This window comes from Sorex fumeus, unplaced genomic scaffold (assembly GCF_029834395.1).
Source record: "Sorex fumeus unplaced genomic scaffold, SorFum_2.1 ptg000079l, whole genome shotgun sequence".
NCBI lineage: Eukaryota > Metazoa > Chordata > Mammalia > Eulipotyphla > Soricidae > Sorex > Sorex fumeus.
Genome location: NW_026606136.1, coordinates 114,009 through 129,015, shown reverse-complemented (window position 1 = coordinate 129,015; position 15,007 = coordinate 114,009). Strand labels below are relative to the sequence as shown.

At 38.4% G+C, this 15,007-nt stretch overlaps 1 protein-coding gene and 1 pseudogene across 4 annotated transcripts in view; one reads left to right on the top strand and one right to left on the bottom strand.

The window, feature by feature from the left end:
- The window catches only part of LOC130038736 (targeting protein for Xklp2-like), a 66,063-nt pseudogene extending 58,066 nt beyond the window's left edge, over positions 1-7,997 (top strand).
- Positions 1-12,801, bottom strand: part of PTPRD (protein tyrosine phosphatase receptor type D) — a 1,654,013-nt gene extending 1,641,212 nt beyond the window's left edge. For all 4 annotated transcript variants that reach the window (XM_056130610.1, XM_056130612.1, XM_056130611.1 and 1 more), the window contains exon 1: positions 12,693-12,801. The gene's annotated coding sequence lies outside the window, so the exon portion shown is untranslated. The remainder of the gene's footprint in view (positions 1-12,692) is intronic.
- Between the last annotated feature and the right edge of the window lie 2,206 nt (positions 12,802-15,007).

Sequence of the window (15,007 nt, the reverse complement as noted above, 5' to 3'; positions counted from 1 at the left end):
TATAACTTTTAAACTAAAGACAAAATAAAGTGTTTATAACTTACTAGACAGTATCATAGGAACAGCATTTATATTATAGGGGTACCAGTCAAAGAAGAGTGATAGAAATGGGAAACATTTTTAAAAAATAACTGGGTCAGAAAGTAATGCAGAAACTAAGCTTGCTTGCATTCAACCAACACTGGTTTAATTTCTGCATAGTTCCCAAAGCACCACCAGAAGTAAGGGTAAAAGGGTAAAGGCCCTCCCGTTGATCGTCGATTTGCTCGAGCGAGCCCAGTAACGTCTCCATTGGAGACTTTGTTGTTACTGTGTCTGGCATATCCAATACTCTCGGTAGCTTGCCGGGCTCTCCGAGAGGGGCGGAGGAATCGAACTCGGGGCGGCCATGTTGGCCGCTTGTAAGGCGAACGCCCTACCCGCTGTGCTATCGCTCCAGCACCACCAGAAGTAATCCCTGAAAAAAAGAACTAGTAGAAAACCCTGAGCAATGAGACATGGAGTACACCAACCAACAGGAAGGAAAAATAGCTAAGGATTTTCTCCATCCAAGGAAGGTGTCAGAAATGCAGTGAAAGTTCAAAACAAAATTAAGTCCAGACTAGTACGCCAACATGCATTATATTAAAAATGGCAAATGTCAAATATAAGGAGGCAAGTCTAAATGCATCAAAAGAAAAAAAACTCATATCTAAGTATTTTGACTATAATCAGATTCTGACTGGAACCATATAAAGCCAGAATAGGAAGTTATGTAATTCAAAGCGTTGAATGGATAATAACATGAACCAAGAAAACTCTACCCAGTGTGGATATCACTCAGATTGAAGGACTGATAAACTACTTTCCAAATGAACAATAGTTAAAAGAATAAGTCATGAAAATAGTGCATCAAGAAATAATAAATGGTTTTCTAACAAAAACAATTTTAAAAAAGCATATGAAAGTGCGGGCGAGATACTCTCTGTAGCTTGCCAGGCTCTCTGAGAGGGGTGAAGGAATCGAACTCGGGTCGGCCATTGAAGTAGAAAACTTTCTTTAAACATAAAATTGTGAGGAAGGTTAATAATATTAACCCTTAAATTTTAGACTTGCTTTCAGTTAAAATAGGATATAATTTTCTTTTCTTTTTTGGGGGGTGGGTCACACCCGGTGATGCACAGGGGTTACTCCTGGCTCTGCACTCAGGAATTATTCCTGGCAGTGCTCAGGGGACCACATGGGATGCTGGGTATTGAACCCAGATCGGCCACATGCAAGGCAAATGCCCTAATCCCTGTATTATCACTCCAGGCCCAGGATATAATTTTTGAACCATAAATAATATCTTGGTCACCTCAAGAAGAAACCACTTAGAAGAAACAAGAGGCCCATGGAACATAACTATCCAAATAGCAGCAGTAAACTACAATGAGAGAAAACAAGAGAATAAAATTCAATAATGTGCATAATACATATAAAAGTAGCAATAAACTGCTGTATATCAATAATTTAACTAAATACCAATGTCATTAACTTATTAATAGAAAGACGGAAGGATCAAAAAACAAAATCCAGGGGCTGGAGAGATAGCAGGTAGGGCGTTTGTGTTGCATGCAGCCGACCAGGGTTCAATTCCCAGCATCCTCTGAGGACCTCCAAGAGCAACTACTGAGTGCAGAGCAGGGAGTAACCCCTGCGCATTGCTGGCTATCACCCAAAAAGCAAAAAAAAAAAAAAAAAAGAAAGAAAGAAAACAAAATTCAACTTCTGCTGCTTACAGAATGTGTATTTGAGTTTCAGTGACACTACTGCAAATGTACATTTGACCTCAGTGTAAAGTGCTAGAAACTTTCATTCAGGAAAAAGGTAGCTTTAAAAAGATTAGTAGTAGGACTGGCCATACTTAATATGAGACAAAATAGATACCAAGGAAAAGGTAACCAGAGACAGGGATAGGCAACATATTTTAATTAAGAGCTCAAATAAGACAATATACACATTAATATACACACCAAAATAAGAACAGTGAAATAGATAAAGTAACTTTTAGTGGACCCAGAGAGATATTAACAAAATCATAATGATAGAAGAGGACTTTATTACCCTTTTCTCACCATTAACAGATCAACCAGACACCTCCCCACTCCAAATTGAGGGGAAAAATAGCTTTAACTGAAAATTGAAAGAGCCAGACTTAATAAACTTTTAGAGGAATCTATATGTCAAATAAGCGCACACATTTCTCTGTAATGTTAATTGAATATATGAGGATAGATTAAATGTCAAGACACAAAGAAATCCATAAAGATTAAAATCATATCAAGTATCTTTACAGAACACAATGAAATAAAACTACAAATTAACCACAAAGAGAGCTGAAAACTTTAAACAATTACAGACTGAACAACATGGTATTGCATAATCAATGGGTCATTAAGGAAATTCAATAGGAAATTTTTTCAAATCCTAGCACCAAAGAAGAATGAAGATACAAACTATTAAAATATAAGGAACAGAGTAAGACCTGTTCTAAATGATGTTCAGAGCACTTAGAACAGAAAATCTAAGTGAACCAATTGCAAGCAAGAAAATTGAAGCAGTATACAGAAATATTCCCCCAAAACCTCAGATCCTGATGGTTTTACTAGTGAGCCCTATCAAATATCTATATATTTTGTCTATTACCTGTTCTAAAACTCTCTCAAAAAATTGAATAAGCTGAGAATTTTCAAAATAATTTTTTTCTCTCAAAAGCATTTTTAATGAAGCCATTACCCTGATAGTAGGACACACAGAAGCAGCATTTAAAAAATTCTACAGATTAATACCAGCCTTTATGGAGAAGAAAAGGGAGATCTCCCCCAAAAATTAGAACTGGAATTACTATATGGTCCATCTCTTCTACTGTTAGGTATTTGTCCCAAGAACATAAAAACACAATTTAAAAAAGACATATGCGCACATCGTTGTTGCAGCGCTATTTACAATATCCAAAATCTGGAAATAACCTAAGTTTTTAATGACACACAAGTAGATTAAGAATCTAGCATTTAACCAAATGAAGGGGGTTGTGAGAACCCTCCCAGGGTGGGAGAAGCATGCTAAAAGTAGTCTATAGACCAAACATGATTGCCACTCAATGCCTCTCTTGCAAAACACAGGACCCAAAAGAAGAGAGAGAGAACAAGGGGGAATACCCTGCCACAGAGGCAGGATGGGACGGGGGATGGGGGGTTGGGGGGATGCTGGGACCCGTGGTGGTGGAGGATGGGCACTGATGGAGGGATGGGTACTTGATCATTGTATAACTGAAACCCAAACACAAAAATTTATAAGCCTATAACTGTACCTCATGGTGTTTCACTAATAAAAAAAGGAAAAAAAAAGAAAATACCTTGAAATAAAAAAAAAAGAATCTAGCATTTATCTACAATAAATACTATTGCCTAAGAAATGGACTATTTCCTTTTGGAATAACATGATTGGAACTCTAGTGGGTGAAAGTGAAATAAATTAAAAGAAGAAAAACAAGTTTAGGATGTTGTTGCTTGTAGGTGGTATATAAAGAAAGAAGAGGGAACAAAGTTCAACCAAAACTAACCCTTCAGCTCAGACTGTTGAACTAAGTTGGCCAGAGGGGAGGATTCAAAAAGTATGTGTGTGGGGCTGGAGCAATAGCACAGTGGGTAGGGCGTTTTCTGTGCATGCACTGACACAGGTTCAATTCCTAGCATCCCATATGGTCCCCTGAGCACTGCCAGGAGTAATTCCTGAGTGCAGAGCCAGGAGTAACCCCCGTGCATTGCCAGATGTGACTCAAAAAAAAAAAGTACTTGTGTGGTGTCTAATGAAATTTTGAAATTTTGTAGAGGGGTATTGGCACTTTGGTGGTAGGTATAGTGTGGGAATACTGTACCTCTAAAGCAGCTAGAGTAATGTTTGTAAGGCAATTTCCTTAATACTTACCTAAATAACATATTATATATAAATATATATATACACACAAAGATATGCATACACACAAAGATATGCATACATAAACTTACACACACACACACACATGTTTGTTGCTGGTAACTAACCCAGGTCTTCACACATGCATGGAAATTACCCTCTGCTAGGTTACATCCCTGATCTTCTGGTCTAAGCATTTTACGTTAAAAAGAATTCAGAATTCTATTGGTTTCTCTCGTAGGTTCTACTGTTGGCAAATTCCACTTATTCCACATTGCCTTTCCAGCTAAAACCCCAAATCAAATAATTGTCCCCCTCTGGAGAAACTAAACCTGATACACTTTAGACTTTGCCCTATTATTTAAAATTACCTATTTAAACATAGAAATTTTGACCCTGCTTTCCTTTAAATATCAGTAGTCATATCAGATTAGCCCAACTTCTACGCATAATAGTGATATACAAGGAACACAAAAGATTATCAGCTATTTGAACAAAACTGAGTTGAGCTATATAACAACCCCCACCAAAATAGACTGAACAACAATATAGTTGTTGGACTTAAAGAACAGGGGTACAATGCTGTGAATTTATATTGGAGTGTGAAACTAACATCTCCTCCAACAGAAAAAGAAAAAACTAAATCCTATAAAGAACTGTAGCACTGTCCTTCCGCTGTTCATCGATTTGCTCAAGCGGGCACCAGTAATGTCTCACAACAAATTGTGAGACTTCTTGTTACTGTTTCTGGCGTATCAAATGCGTCGCAGGTAGCTTGCCAGGCTTTGCCGTGCAGGCGAGATACTCTCGGGCTCTCCGAGAGGGGTGGAGGAATCAAATCCAGGTTGGCCGTGTGCAAGGCAAACGACCTACCTGCTGTGCTAGATATTTTCACCTTGACAACAGCAAGAATATCTCCCTCCACATTCCCATTTCACATGCTCCAACCTCCTCACCTGCCTCTCTCTGGGGCAAAGCAACACTGATCACCAGATAGACAGCTGTATAATCTGTTGACAAGCCTTTAGGAGAACTTCACAAAAGCAAGACTCTCTCTCTCTCTCTCTCTCTCTCTCTCTCTCTCTCTCTCTCTCTCTCTCTCTCTCTCTCTCCGCCTCCCTCCCTCGTTCTCCTCCCCTGCCCCCCCCCATATCAAAGTCAGAAAACAATGATGTGTCTTTTTATTTGCTTGGTGTAACTTCAGGTTTGCAGAAAGATTGCAAGAATACCTAGACTAGGATTTCCATGTACCCTTCAGAGGAATTTTCTAAATGTTAATTTTTCACCATGTTTGCTTTGTCAACTGAACCTCTTACTGTATATTAGAACTGCCTACTCCCCACTAGTTTGTGAATGAACAAAGTGGTATGTTCTATTAGAGATACATAAAAGAAACATTGGGGAGATGTAAGGAGGAAATACTTATTCTTACATAAATAGATTAGGGAGTCAAAGCAGGATTTTTTTTTTAAAAAAAAGATTTTTTGCTTGTGCTGAGTGCCAGGTGAAGAATTGACCTGATGAAGAAAAAAGGCACAATCAGGGAAGAAGGTCGTCTGTGCAAAGTCAGGACAGCTGTCAGGCTGCTCTCTGAAGGGAGTGAACTAAACACAGGAGGAAATTCAGACCTAAGACAGAAAAAAGCTACAAAGCACTTGCCTCTAAGGACAGAGCTTGTACTTTCAGAAGCTCTAGGATCCATTTCTATATGCTTCCATATTCCCTATAAGACAAGTCATCTAAAATAGCCTGATTAAAAAAATTTAAAAAAACATGAAATAACAAAATCAGAGAGGGAAAGACAAGAATTTATTCCAGTCCAGGACACTGGAGGACTTACAATACATGCTGCACCATCCGATTTCTTATCAGTGTCAACAAGGAAGGATGGGACACCACTGGAGCCTTGCCTGAAACTGCCAATAGCTGGGGAGAGGTCACCATTAGTCTATGACATCTTCTTCTTCGTTGGTGTGGCTCAAGATTTTCCAGCTTCATTTCCAGTGCTCGGTGAAGACATGGTCATTAACTCTGTATTTACTTTGTTCAGAGAGAGGGTAGGAATCTGATAGACTAATGAGGCCTCTTCAAGTCATGACCTACGTTTCATTTCCCTATTTAAGTTTATTTTCTGATTAAAATAGAAAAAGGGGACAGGATAAGGAGAACTAGAAATTACACTATTGATACAAAGACTTTAAATTCTAGTAGAAATTAAGATCCATATGAAAGGTCAACTCCGAAGGGACCCAGGAGATAGTTCATCAGGTTGAAAACATGCAAGATTCCCTGAGCACAGAGCTGGGAGTTGCCCTCGGAGACTCACCCGCTGTGGCCGAAAAAAACAATAATAATAAAATAAAGGTCAACTGGTGGTTCAAAGCAAATAATGATGTGAGGTCTGATCGAAACAAATGAAGCTGAGTCTCATTCACCTCAATAATGTAAGCAATCAATTCTCTAAAACTGGAGTCCAGAGTAGTTAGTAATGCTCCACTGGTCATGCAGGTAAGTTTGTAGAAATGAGCTCTTCAAGCCCCATAACACTGAAAGAAAGCTTCAGATCAGGTGTGAAGAGCAGCTCCTGCTTCCAGATGGTGTCTGCAGCTCACAGGGGGTTTAGCACTGGAGTACAGAACTTGGGAGACACAGGCACAGTCAGAGGCTGGTCACTTGATTTTATCTCCACACCCTGGTACTTGCGTATTAAACAGCAGCCGAGAACCAGGAAGAATATAAGGAAATAAACTTTACATTGGAGCTTCGAAAGTATCCTTCGTTCCTGCTCAAGTATCCAGAGGATGCACCATAATTAAGCCTTTCAACCTGTCCCACTGAAAAAAAAGAACATTTGATGAAACGGCTTCTACACATGTGCCCCTTGCACAGTAGGTTGAAGTCTTCTATAAAGGAACCATTAACAGATATCACTTAAGGAGGAAAAAGGAAGATATTGTCCTGCTGCCTTCTAAACCTGCTGTGGCAAAGATCTCCAGAGACCCACAGACCCCTGTACCAAACATCGTGCAAGGCCTGTGACCTACAAAAGCATAGCAGATCAAGAGAGTGAGGAACTTGAGAAACTACATCCATATAAATTCAAAGCACGGGAACTTGATCCCAGGATTCTTGAAAGTGGGCCCATCTTGTCTGAAAAAACACCAGTGAAACCATCCCCTCAGCCTATTGGCTTTGATTTAGAAATTGAGAAAAGAATCCAGGAATGAGAGTCAAAAAAGAAATCAGAGGATGAACATTTTGAATTTCATTCCAGACCATGCCTCTCTAAGATCTTGGAAGATGTTGTGGGTGTTCCTGAAAATAAAGTCCTTCCAATCACAGTTCTCAGGTCACCAACCTTTCCATCGAAGAACAGAATCCGAATGCCCACTAAAGAAGTTGAAGAAGAAGAGGAGCCAGTAATAAGAACTCAACCTGTGCCTCATTATAGGGTGCCTTTCAAGCCCCAAATTCCAGAGGCAAGAACTGTGGAAATGTGCTCTTTCTCTTTTGAGTCTCGAGACAAGGAATATCAGTTACAGAAGAAGAAAATTAAAGAACTGCAAAAAGGGGAGGAGATGCCCAAGTTTAGGGTACTTCCTGTGCCTCATTTTGACACTGTTAATCTACCAGAGAAGAAGGTGAAGGAAACAACCCACCCAGATTGAGTCTTTCTCCCTGGAGATAGACAAAAGAGGTGCTCTGAAGGCACACACAGTTCTGGAAACATCAGCTGGAAGAACTGAAACAGCAGAAAGACGCAACTTGCTTCAAGGCTTGGCCATACAACGTCACCTCCCAGGAGCCTTTTGTTCACAAGAAAGAAAAAAAAAAGAAAAAAAAAACCTTTCTGTTCAGGAACCATTTCAGCTGGCCACTGAGAGGAGAGCTAAGGAGTGGCAGGAACTGGAGAAATGGCCGAGGTCGAAGCCAAAAAATCCCAGCAGTTGGAGGAGGCCAGACAAGAGGAGGAAGAGCAAGAGAAGGAAAAGCTGGCTAGGATACGGAGAGCACTGGTACACAAAGCTAATCCAAATCCTATAAAGATAGTAGAAAATTGAAAATATATACAAGTGATGTCATGAAAGAAAATGTTTCAGGTTGGAGGAGATCAAAGCGATAGCAAAGATTAATTAAATAGAGAAGTCATGACATGTGTAGTACTAATGCTAGGGTGACCTAGGGAAGCAAACAAAAATCAGTATCTGTACTTTCTTTCCACAAGATTGTGTAACCAACAGGCAGAGAGAGAATTCAAGGGGCACAACTCTTGTTCTGCATGCAGCCAATTCCAGTTCTATCCTGGCATTTCATCTGGTCCCCCAAGCACCAAGGGTTCGACGCTGAGCATAGAGCCAGGAATATCCACTGAGTACCTCCAGATATGGCTCAAATCAAAAAGTGACTAATCAAAGCTAGCAAATGGACTTTAGACATAACAATTAGCTTCTTTACATTCTATCTTTATTCTATGTATTTTTCTTCCAAAACTCTGTCAGTGTAGTATTTCTAAGCACACCTAGCTTAGGACTATTTCTTTGACATTATTTTCTGTTCAAATAAAATCTTACTATTTTTAATATCTCTCAATTTTTATTTTAAACAAGTAAAATATATAAGTCTTGATTGGATTCTATAGGAAAAATACCATAGATATTCCACTTGGCCAAATTGAAATACTAGTAGTGAACTATATCAAAGTGTTTTATTTTTTAAAAAGAATTACCCTAATTTTTTAAAAAGAATTATCATTTTGATAAAATCAGGGCTGCCCCCGCGCCTGGCTGTTCCTCACCGGGGCCCCTTGGAGGGGAGCGGATTGAGCTTTCCTCCCCGCCCCGACCAGGGCTCCGGCAGCCAAAGACCTCCAGGACCAGCCACCACCATACTGAGACCACTCTCTGCACACATGAAGGTACTGGCAGAGGGACAAAGACACGCGGGTTCCGGGGCTGAGATCTCCAAGCCTACTCGAATTGGAGTCGAGCATCCTCCACCCAGATCCTCCAAATTCCAGTAGGCGGGGGTCACACCCACCACCTGGCCCCCTGGCGCCGTGTAATCCCATCAGCGGCCAAGACTCAGAGACTACAAAATGCAGCTCCCGGAACCGAGCGGCTGCATTCGCGGCCGCGCGACATCTTATCAGGACATCTTTTTATGACATCTTATTATCTCATTCCTACTTTGGACAAACTGGTAGGCTATCGAATGTAGCCTGCCCACAGGGCAGAGTCTGGCAAACTCCCCGTGGCATACCAAATATGCCAAATTCCAGTTACAATGATGGGTCTCATTCTCCTAAAGAGCCTTGAATATAATCTCAGGGCTAGGATGAAGGAGACGTTACTGGGGCCTGCTCGAGGCAATTGACAAATAACAGGATGATGAAATGAAATGAAATGAAAAATGAACCCTAGAGAAATAGTGTAAGAGACCATACTTTTTAAAAATATCATTCTCCAAGTGAAAACTCCAAGTAAAAATGCATCATTAATTAAAACATTCTAAGGTGGTTCTTGTTAAAGCAAAAGCAAATAAAAATCAAGGGAAGTAAAGGTAAAATAGAAATACAAATAGCAAATGGATGATGGATTAGAGTGAGAGTTTTGTAATTGTGAGAGAAAATAATTTTCAACCCATATTCAAATAATCAAATAAATCAAAGGATGCAATAAGTCTTTTAAAATCAAGTATAAATCCAGAAATCAAAACTTCTCATGTATCAAACTTTTTTTTAAAGTTATGTTTTCAAAGTTATTACAAGTTTTACTATGTTGGAAAAAAAATAAAAGGAATAAAATTAGGAAGGGGAAATAAGTACAATCCACAACCAACCAACGGGAAATCCAAAGATAAATACAGAAATAACTATATAGGAACAGAAACATGAAATATTGTCAGGGTGCCATTTCAATACCACCATCACCAAAATGATCATTAATGTAGTTTGGGGCTGGAGCAATAGCACAATGGGTAGGGCATTTGCCTTGCACGCGGCCAACCTGGATTTGATTCCCAGCATCAGAGCATATGGTCCTCTGAGCACCTCCAGGAGTAATTCCTTAGTGCATGAGCCAGGAGTAATCCCTGTGCATTGCTGGGTGTGACCCCAAAACAAAATAACAATAATAATAATAATAATTTTTTCTGTTCCTGTTTTTTGATCATTGATAATATTGTTAATTTTAAGGAAAATATTCTGGTAAATATACTGAAAGCTTGAAAGTAGGATTAATATAGTTATAGTCATGTTTTTACACTTTAATATTTATTTCACAAGAAAATGGAATTAAATACATTGAAAGAAGAGTGAAAAAGTAATCCTATTGTTGTGCCTATGCAAAACCCAATATAGTTTCACTTAATAGGAAGTTAGTAAGTGATGTGTAGTACTGACAAATTGAGTGCTCAGGGATAATTTGGTTGGCACAGGCCACTGTCTCACCCATTAAACCATGAGTTCAATCTCTGGTAACATATATGGTTTTATGAAAAATAATTAGCCTTAATCATTACAAGAGCTGCTGAATTGTAGCCTTTAGATTAGTATTGCTTATTCGGTGTTGAGTCCCTTTTGTGATGAAAAGGGGAGAGAGAACACTTGTGTTGCTGAACCATGCTGGTTCAGATAGGCAGGCCACATGCATTAAAGCAAAAAAGGGGAAAACTTTCTCCACAAATACCTACTTGATGATGCCGCAATCACAGCCAAAAAGCTACTTCATTATACAAGAACAGTTGTATAATGTGTCAAAACTGATTAACCTAAACTATCTCTGTCTACCAGCATAAACAGGACAGATATTATCTGATCTGAATTCATTTGCAAACTTACCTTGTGATACTTGATCTAATCGCATGTGAACAAAAGAGGAAAGATTTTTCCCAAACCATCAGTTCATTTACAGAATTCAGAGAATTTGAACAAACAGGTAACTCAAATCTCAGAAATTTGAATAATGCACTAAATTCTACACTGTGTGACTCAGTCAAGGCAGGTTATATATTTGATCTCAGATGAAGTCAATAAATACTAAATCTGCATTCCCCCATCCACTTACACATATTTTACTATACTGAGAACTCTTAACTACCAGTATAATCATTTTTCACGCTAGTTAGCTTGCATATTTATAGTGCGAAGTAGGACAGAAGCACAGAAAAGAGGTTTTATTATGCACTTATCAATGCTAAGTTAACAAGAGGGTCCTTCTGTTCATTTTGATAAAATCAGGGCTGCTTAGTTCTCCTGGACAGTACAGAATGCTCTGGATCATGCAAGATCTTGCCTTTCCAATCAGCACTGGAGATGAGAGAAAAGAAGATCTGCTGAAAAATGCATCTGAAGCAGAGGTTGCAAATGTAGACTAGGTGAGAATATCTGTGCTTCATCTGGTACATAACTTTAGTGGAAAATTTGGGTCTAGACTTGAAATGAGATAGAAATCTGGGAGCATTGAAACCTCAAATGTCAACGTGACGATCCCAATAAAATATGTAATAAAAATAAGAAGGCCTAAGGATAGATGCAAAAATCACCACATATGAAAAAAATAGATTAAGAGAGGCTAAAATTTCTACCAATATTCTGGATAGAGTTTAATCTTAAAGTGGGCATTTCACATAACATTTTCAAAGAGTTATTTTCTGTATGTCCGAGTGTCCTTAGAAAAATGCATAACTCATTAATAAATAAAAATCAGATAAATAAAAGAACTGCATAAATATGGTAACAAACGTAGGTAATTTTCAAAGTTGTGATCAATATAATCCTCCTGCAATTACTTATACAATGGTGCACTTGTTGTTTAAAATTTAGTGGTATTTAAATTAAGTATCTGACAGGAAAATTTAGCACAGCAAATTGAATACCTTGTCTAAACCTCAAGTTAATGTATTAATATTTAAATGCATGCAATGTACATCATTTATACTCTAATTTTCTATTAAATGAAAGCAGAAACAAACAAATATAAGTGAGCAAAACTGGCACACTTATCTACTTGAACAAGTCTAATTTACTTATTATATATACTAGTAAAAGTACATCTCTGTATATTTAACTGCCAGTATCAATTTTATTACTTCTTTGGAGACTTTACACACTTACTCAAAAGAAATTAATATCTTCACTCTACCCAACTCTCGTCTTCTTGAAAGAATTTAGTGTATATTTATCTTATTGTAAACTAATAAATCTCATATCTTTGTTTTCTTTATTTTTATGCAAACAGGATTTTATTCCAACTCTATTTTGCAACCTAATTTTCAAAATGTTGGAAAATACAGTGATGGCTTTTATGACCTTATTCTTCTCTAATGAGCATAACTTTAGGTTATGCAGACTGTCTCTGGACTCATAGAGGCTCTCAAGCAATGTGTCACTTTGAAGTACTTAATGATGTGTTTAATGATTAATACTTTAATTCTAAAAATAATCATCCTTTTCCATTCCCAGATCCTGTATAAAGTCTGTGGCAATCTTTCACTCTATTAGTGGATCAGGCATCTTGATACTAAATTCATAATGAAGTCCAGTCATAATTGCCTCTTTATCCTTTAAGGTTAAAGAATTAAAGCAAAGAATACACACTGACTCTAAAGCAAAGTTGAGAGTTTTGAAACAGAACTTCAAAACTATGATCTTCTGAAGAAATGAAATGGACTATTTCTAAAGGTGAGCTTGATAGTTAGTGCATGACCTCTAAGAGTCAGGAAGAGGCATGCATTCCTTCCTGGAGAACTGAACTCACCAGGGGCTGAGGCCCATCACTTGCTTCAATGCTGGTGCCAACATGCTGTCAGTCAGACTCCCTTAGCTGGAATATCACAGGCCAGGAACTGCTTGCTTTTTATTCCTGACTAGAACAAAATACAGTGTCAGTCATTTCATTTTTTTTTCATTTTCCTTCAAGCATAATAAGATATTCATTATGCTACCGTTTCTTGTCACATTAGACACTCATTTATCAGAATACTCAACACAAAAGGAAGAAGTATAAACTCTTCACCTCTATGATTTACACTTTGGTGATTAATATAGCATCTGCTAAGTCAAAGGGACCATCTATATTTTATCTACTATAAAATGTTCCTTATGAAAAGGTTATTTCAGTGTGATCATTCTTACTCATTTGGTTTAAATAATCGATGTGTTAATTTAGAGAGCCATTTTCTATATATTATTCTTGCAGACTGTAAATCAAAATACATTTTTAAAGCCCAGGAACAAGATCTGAGAGTACTTCATTTTTTCAATTCTGCTCTTTTACCAGGAAAAGTGATCTCAGAGGGAAATAGAATTTAATAATGCAATTCCTTTAGTTTTATGCCTGCCCTATTTTATATTCTTTAACTTGAGAGATACAGATGAAGAACACTGATATCTCCTGCAATGTACCAGAATGCCGTTACTACAAAATGTATAGAAATAGATATCTTGGCCACTTGGTGAAATTATAGCTTTGACGAACTCTCAGAGCAAGGGTTTGTGAATGAAATTAGTTAAGGGCTTTGCACTCCCCAGATGAGAACCACTTGACCTTAGCTTTGCTCCAGGAAGGTACACAGCTGGTTGTTTTAAGGAACCATGCAAAAGGGAATGGCAATATTATCAGTCACTCTCAGTTTCTCAAGCAGCACAATTTGTTCTTATTTTGTCTTTGTTCCCTTTCCCAGAATCTGAAGTTTTACCTGAACCCCTGGTGTGGAATCTGCTATTTGCTGATGTCATTCCTGATGTGCACCACCTGCTTGAAACTTCCAACTCAGGACCCATATGGATTAGTACACTCCAGTTCTTAATTCCTGTGCCAGGGTAGATTTTTGCCTTATTATACCTACAGGATTTTCTTAGCACTAAATGCTTGCTTTAATCATCACCTGATACCTAAGTGTCACGATCTGCATAAACAATGAAATCCATATAATTCAACACACACAGTGAAATCCTTGCATTCAAACACTAGTTTCTGATATCAAGTTAGAAGTTAGAAACCAATTATTATTTTGTCTCCTGCATTGCTATTAAGATTTTGAAGTTTTTCTACAAAGTAGCATATTAAAGGTAAGAAGGGGTCATTTGGAGCACAGACTCATAATATTATTCTTATAGTTCTCTTTAAACTGAGTTTTTCTCACATCGTTCTGGGATCCATTTAATTCCCTTTATTTCTTTGGCTACTGCCACAATAGACTTTCATCAGCTCTCACTTAAATAGTAACAATAACTTCTTAAATGTTGATCTGGTGCCAAATGAAAACAGATGGCACTTTCAAACTAGCATAATTTGAAGAGAGTTTAATAAAGAACCTATTTACAAAACTATGAGCTGTATGTTGAGGAAACCTCAAGGGAAGTTTTGGTGGAGCTGTTATCATTCATAGGCTTGAAGGAATGAGGTCAAGGAGCCGTGACCCATTTCTAGGGGTCAGCCACGGCAAGGGGTCTTCCGGGATAACAGAAGCATCTTTGTCTGGGAGTCCCAGGCAGCACCAGAGGGCAGAATGGAATGGAGTCCTAGGATTAAGGACTCTCCTTCCCCTTCCCCTCTCTGTTGTCCCGCCTATGCCAACTCTGGAAGCCTGAATGTGTGGGAACTATGGCTTGCTTCTGGCATTAGGGAAAGAAATGGAAGACGATTAAATATGAACCTGCAAATTTATCTCCAGCCAACACTCAGATATGACTTGGGATTGGTTGGAATTTGGTTCCCTGGAAAATCAGGATCCTTCCTGCTCACTGTAAGTATCCTAAAAGGCCATCCCTATTCTGTGAGTAGAGAAGGTGGTTATTACATAACAATACTTATGAAAGTTAAGAGATCGATCTACCAGGACAAGTGTGGAGTTCATTGAGTGCTGTGTGTTGATTTGTCCTGGTTGTTTAAGCAGTATTGCTGCCACTCTTGCTAATACTGAGCCCTTGATGACAAAATTGCAACAGGAATCCATAGTAGTATGGAATGTGTGATAAGATGGGAGGGGGGTGAGTTCTTGCATGAACCAGACACCTAACAATGCCCTGGGCATGGGCTTCATTTACTAGCTATTGGAGAAGGTTTCATAA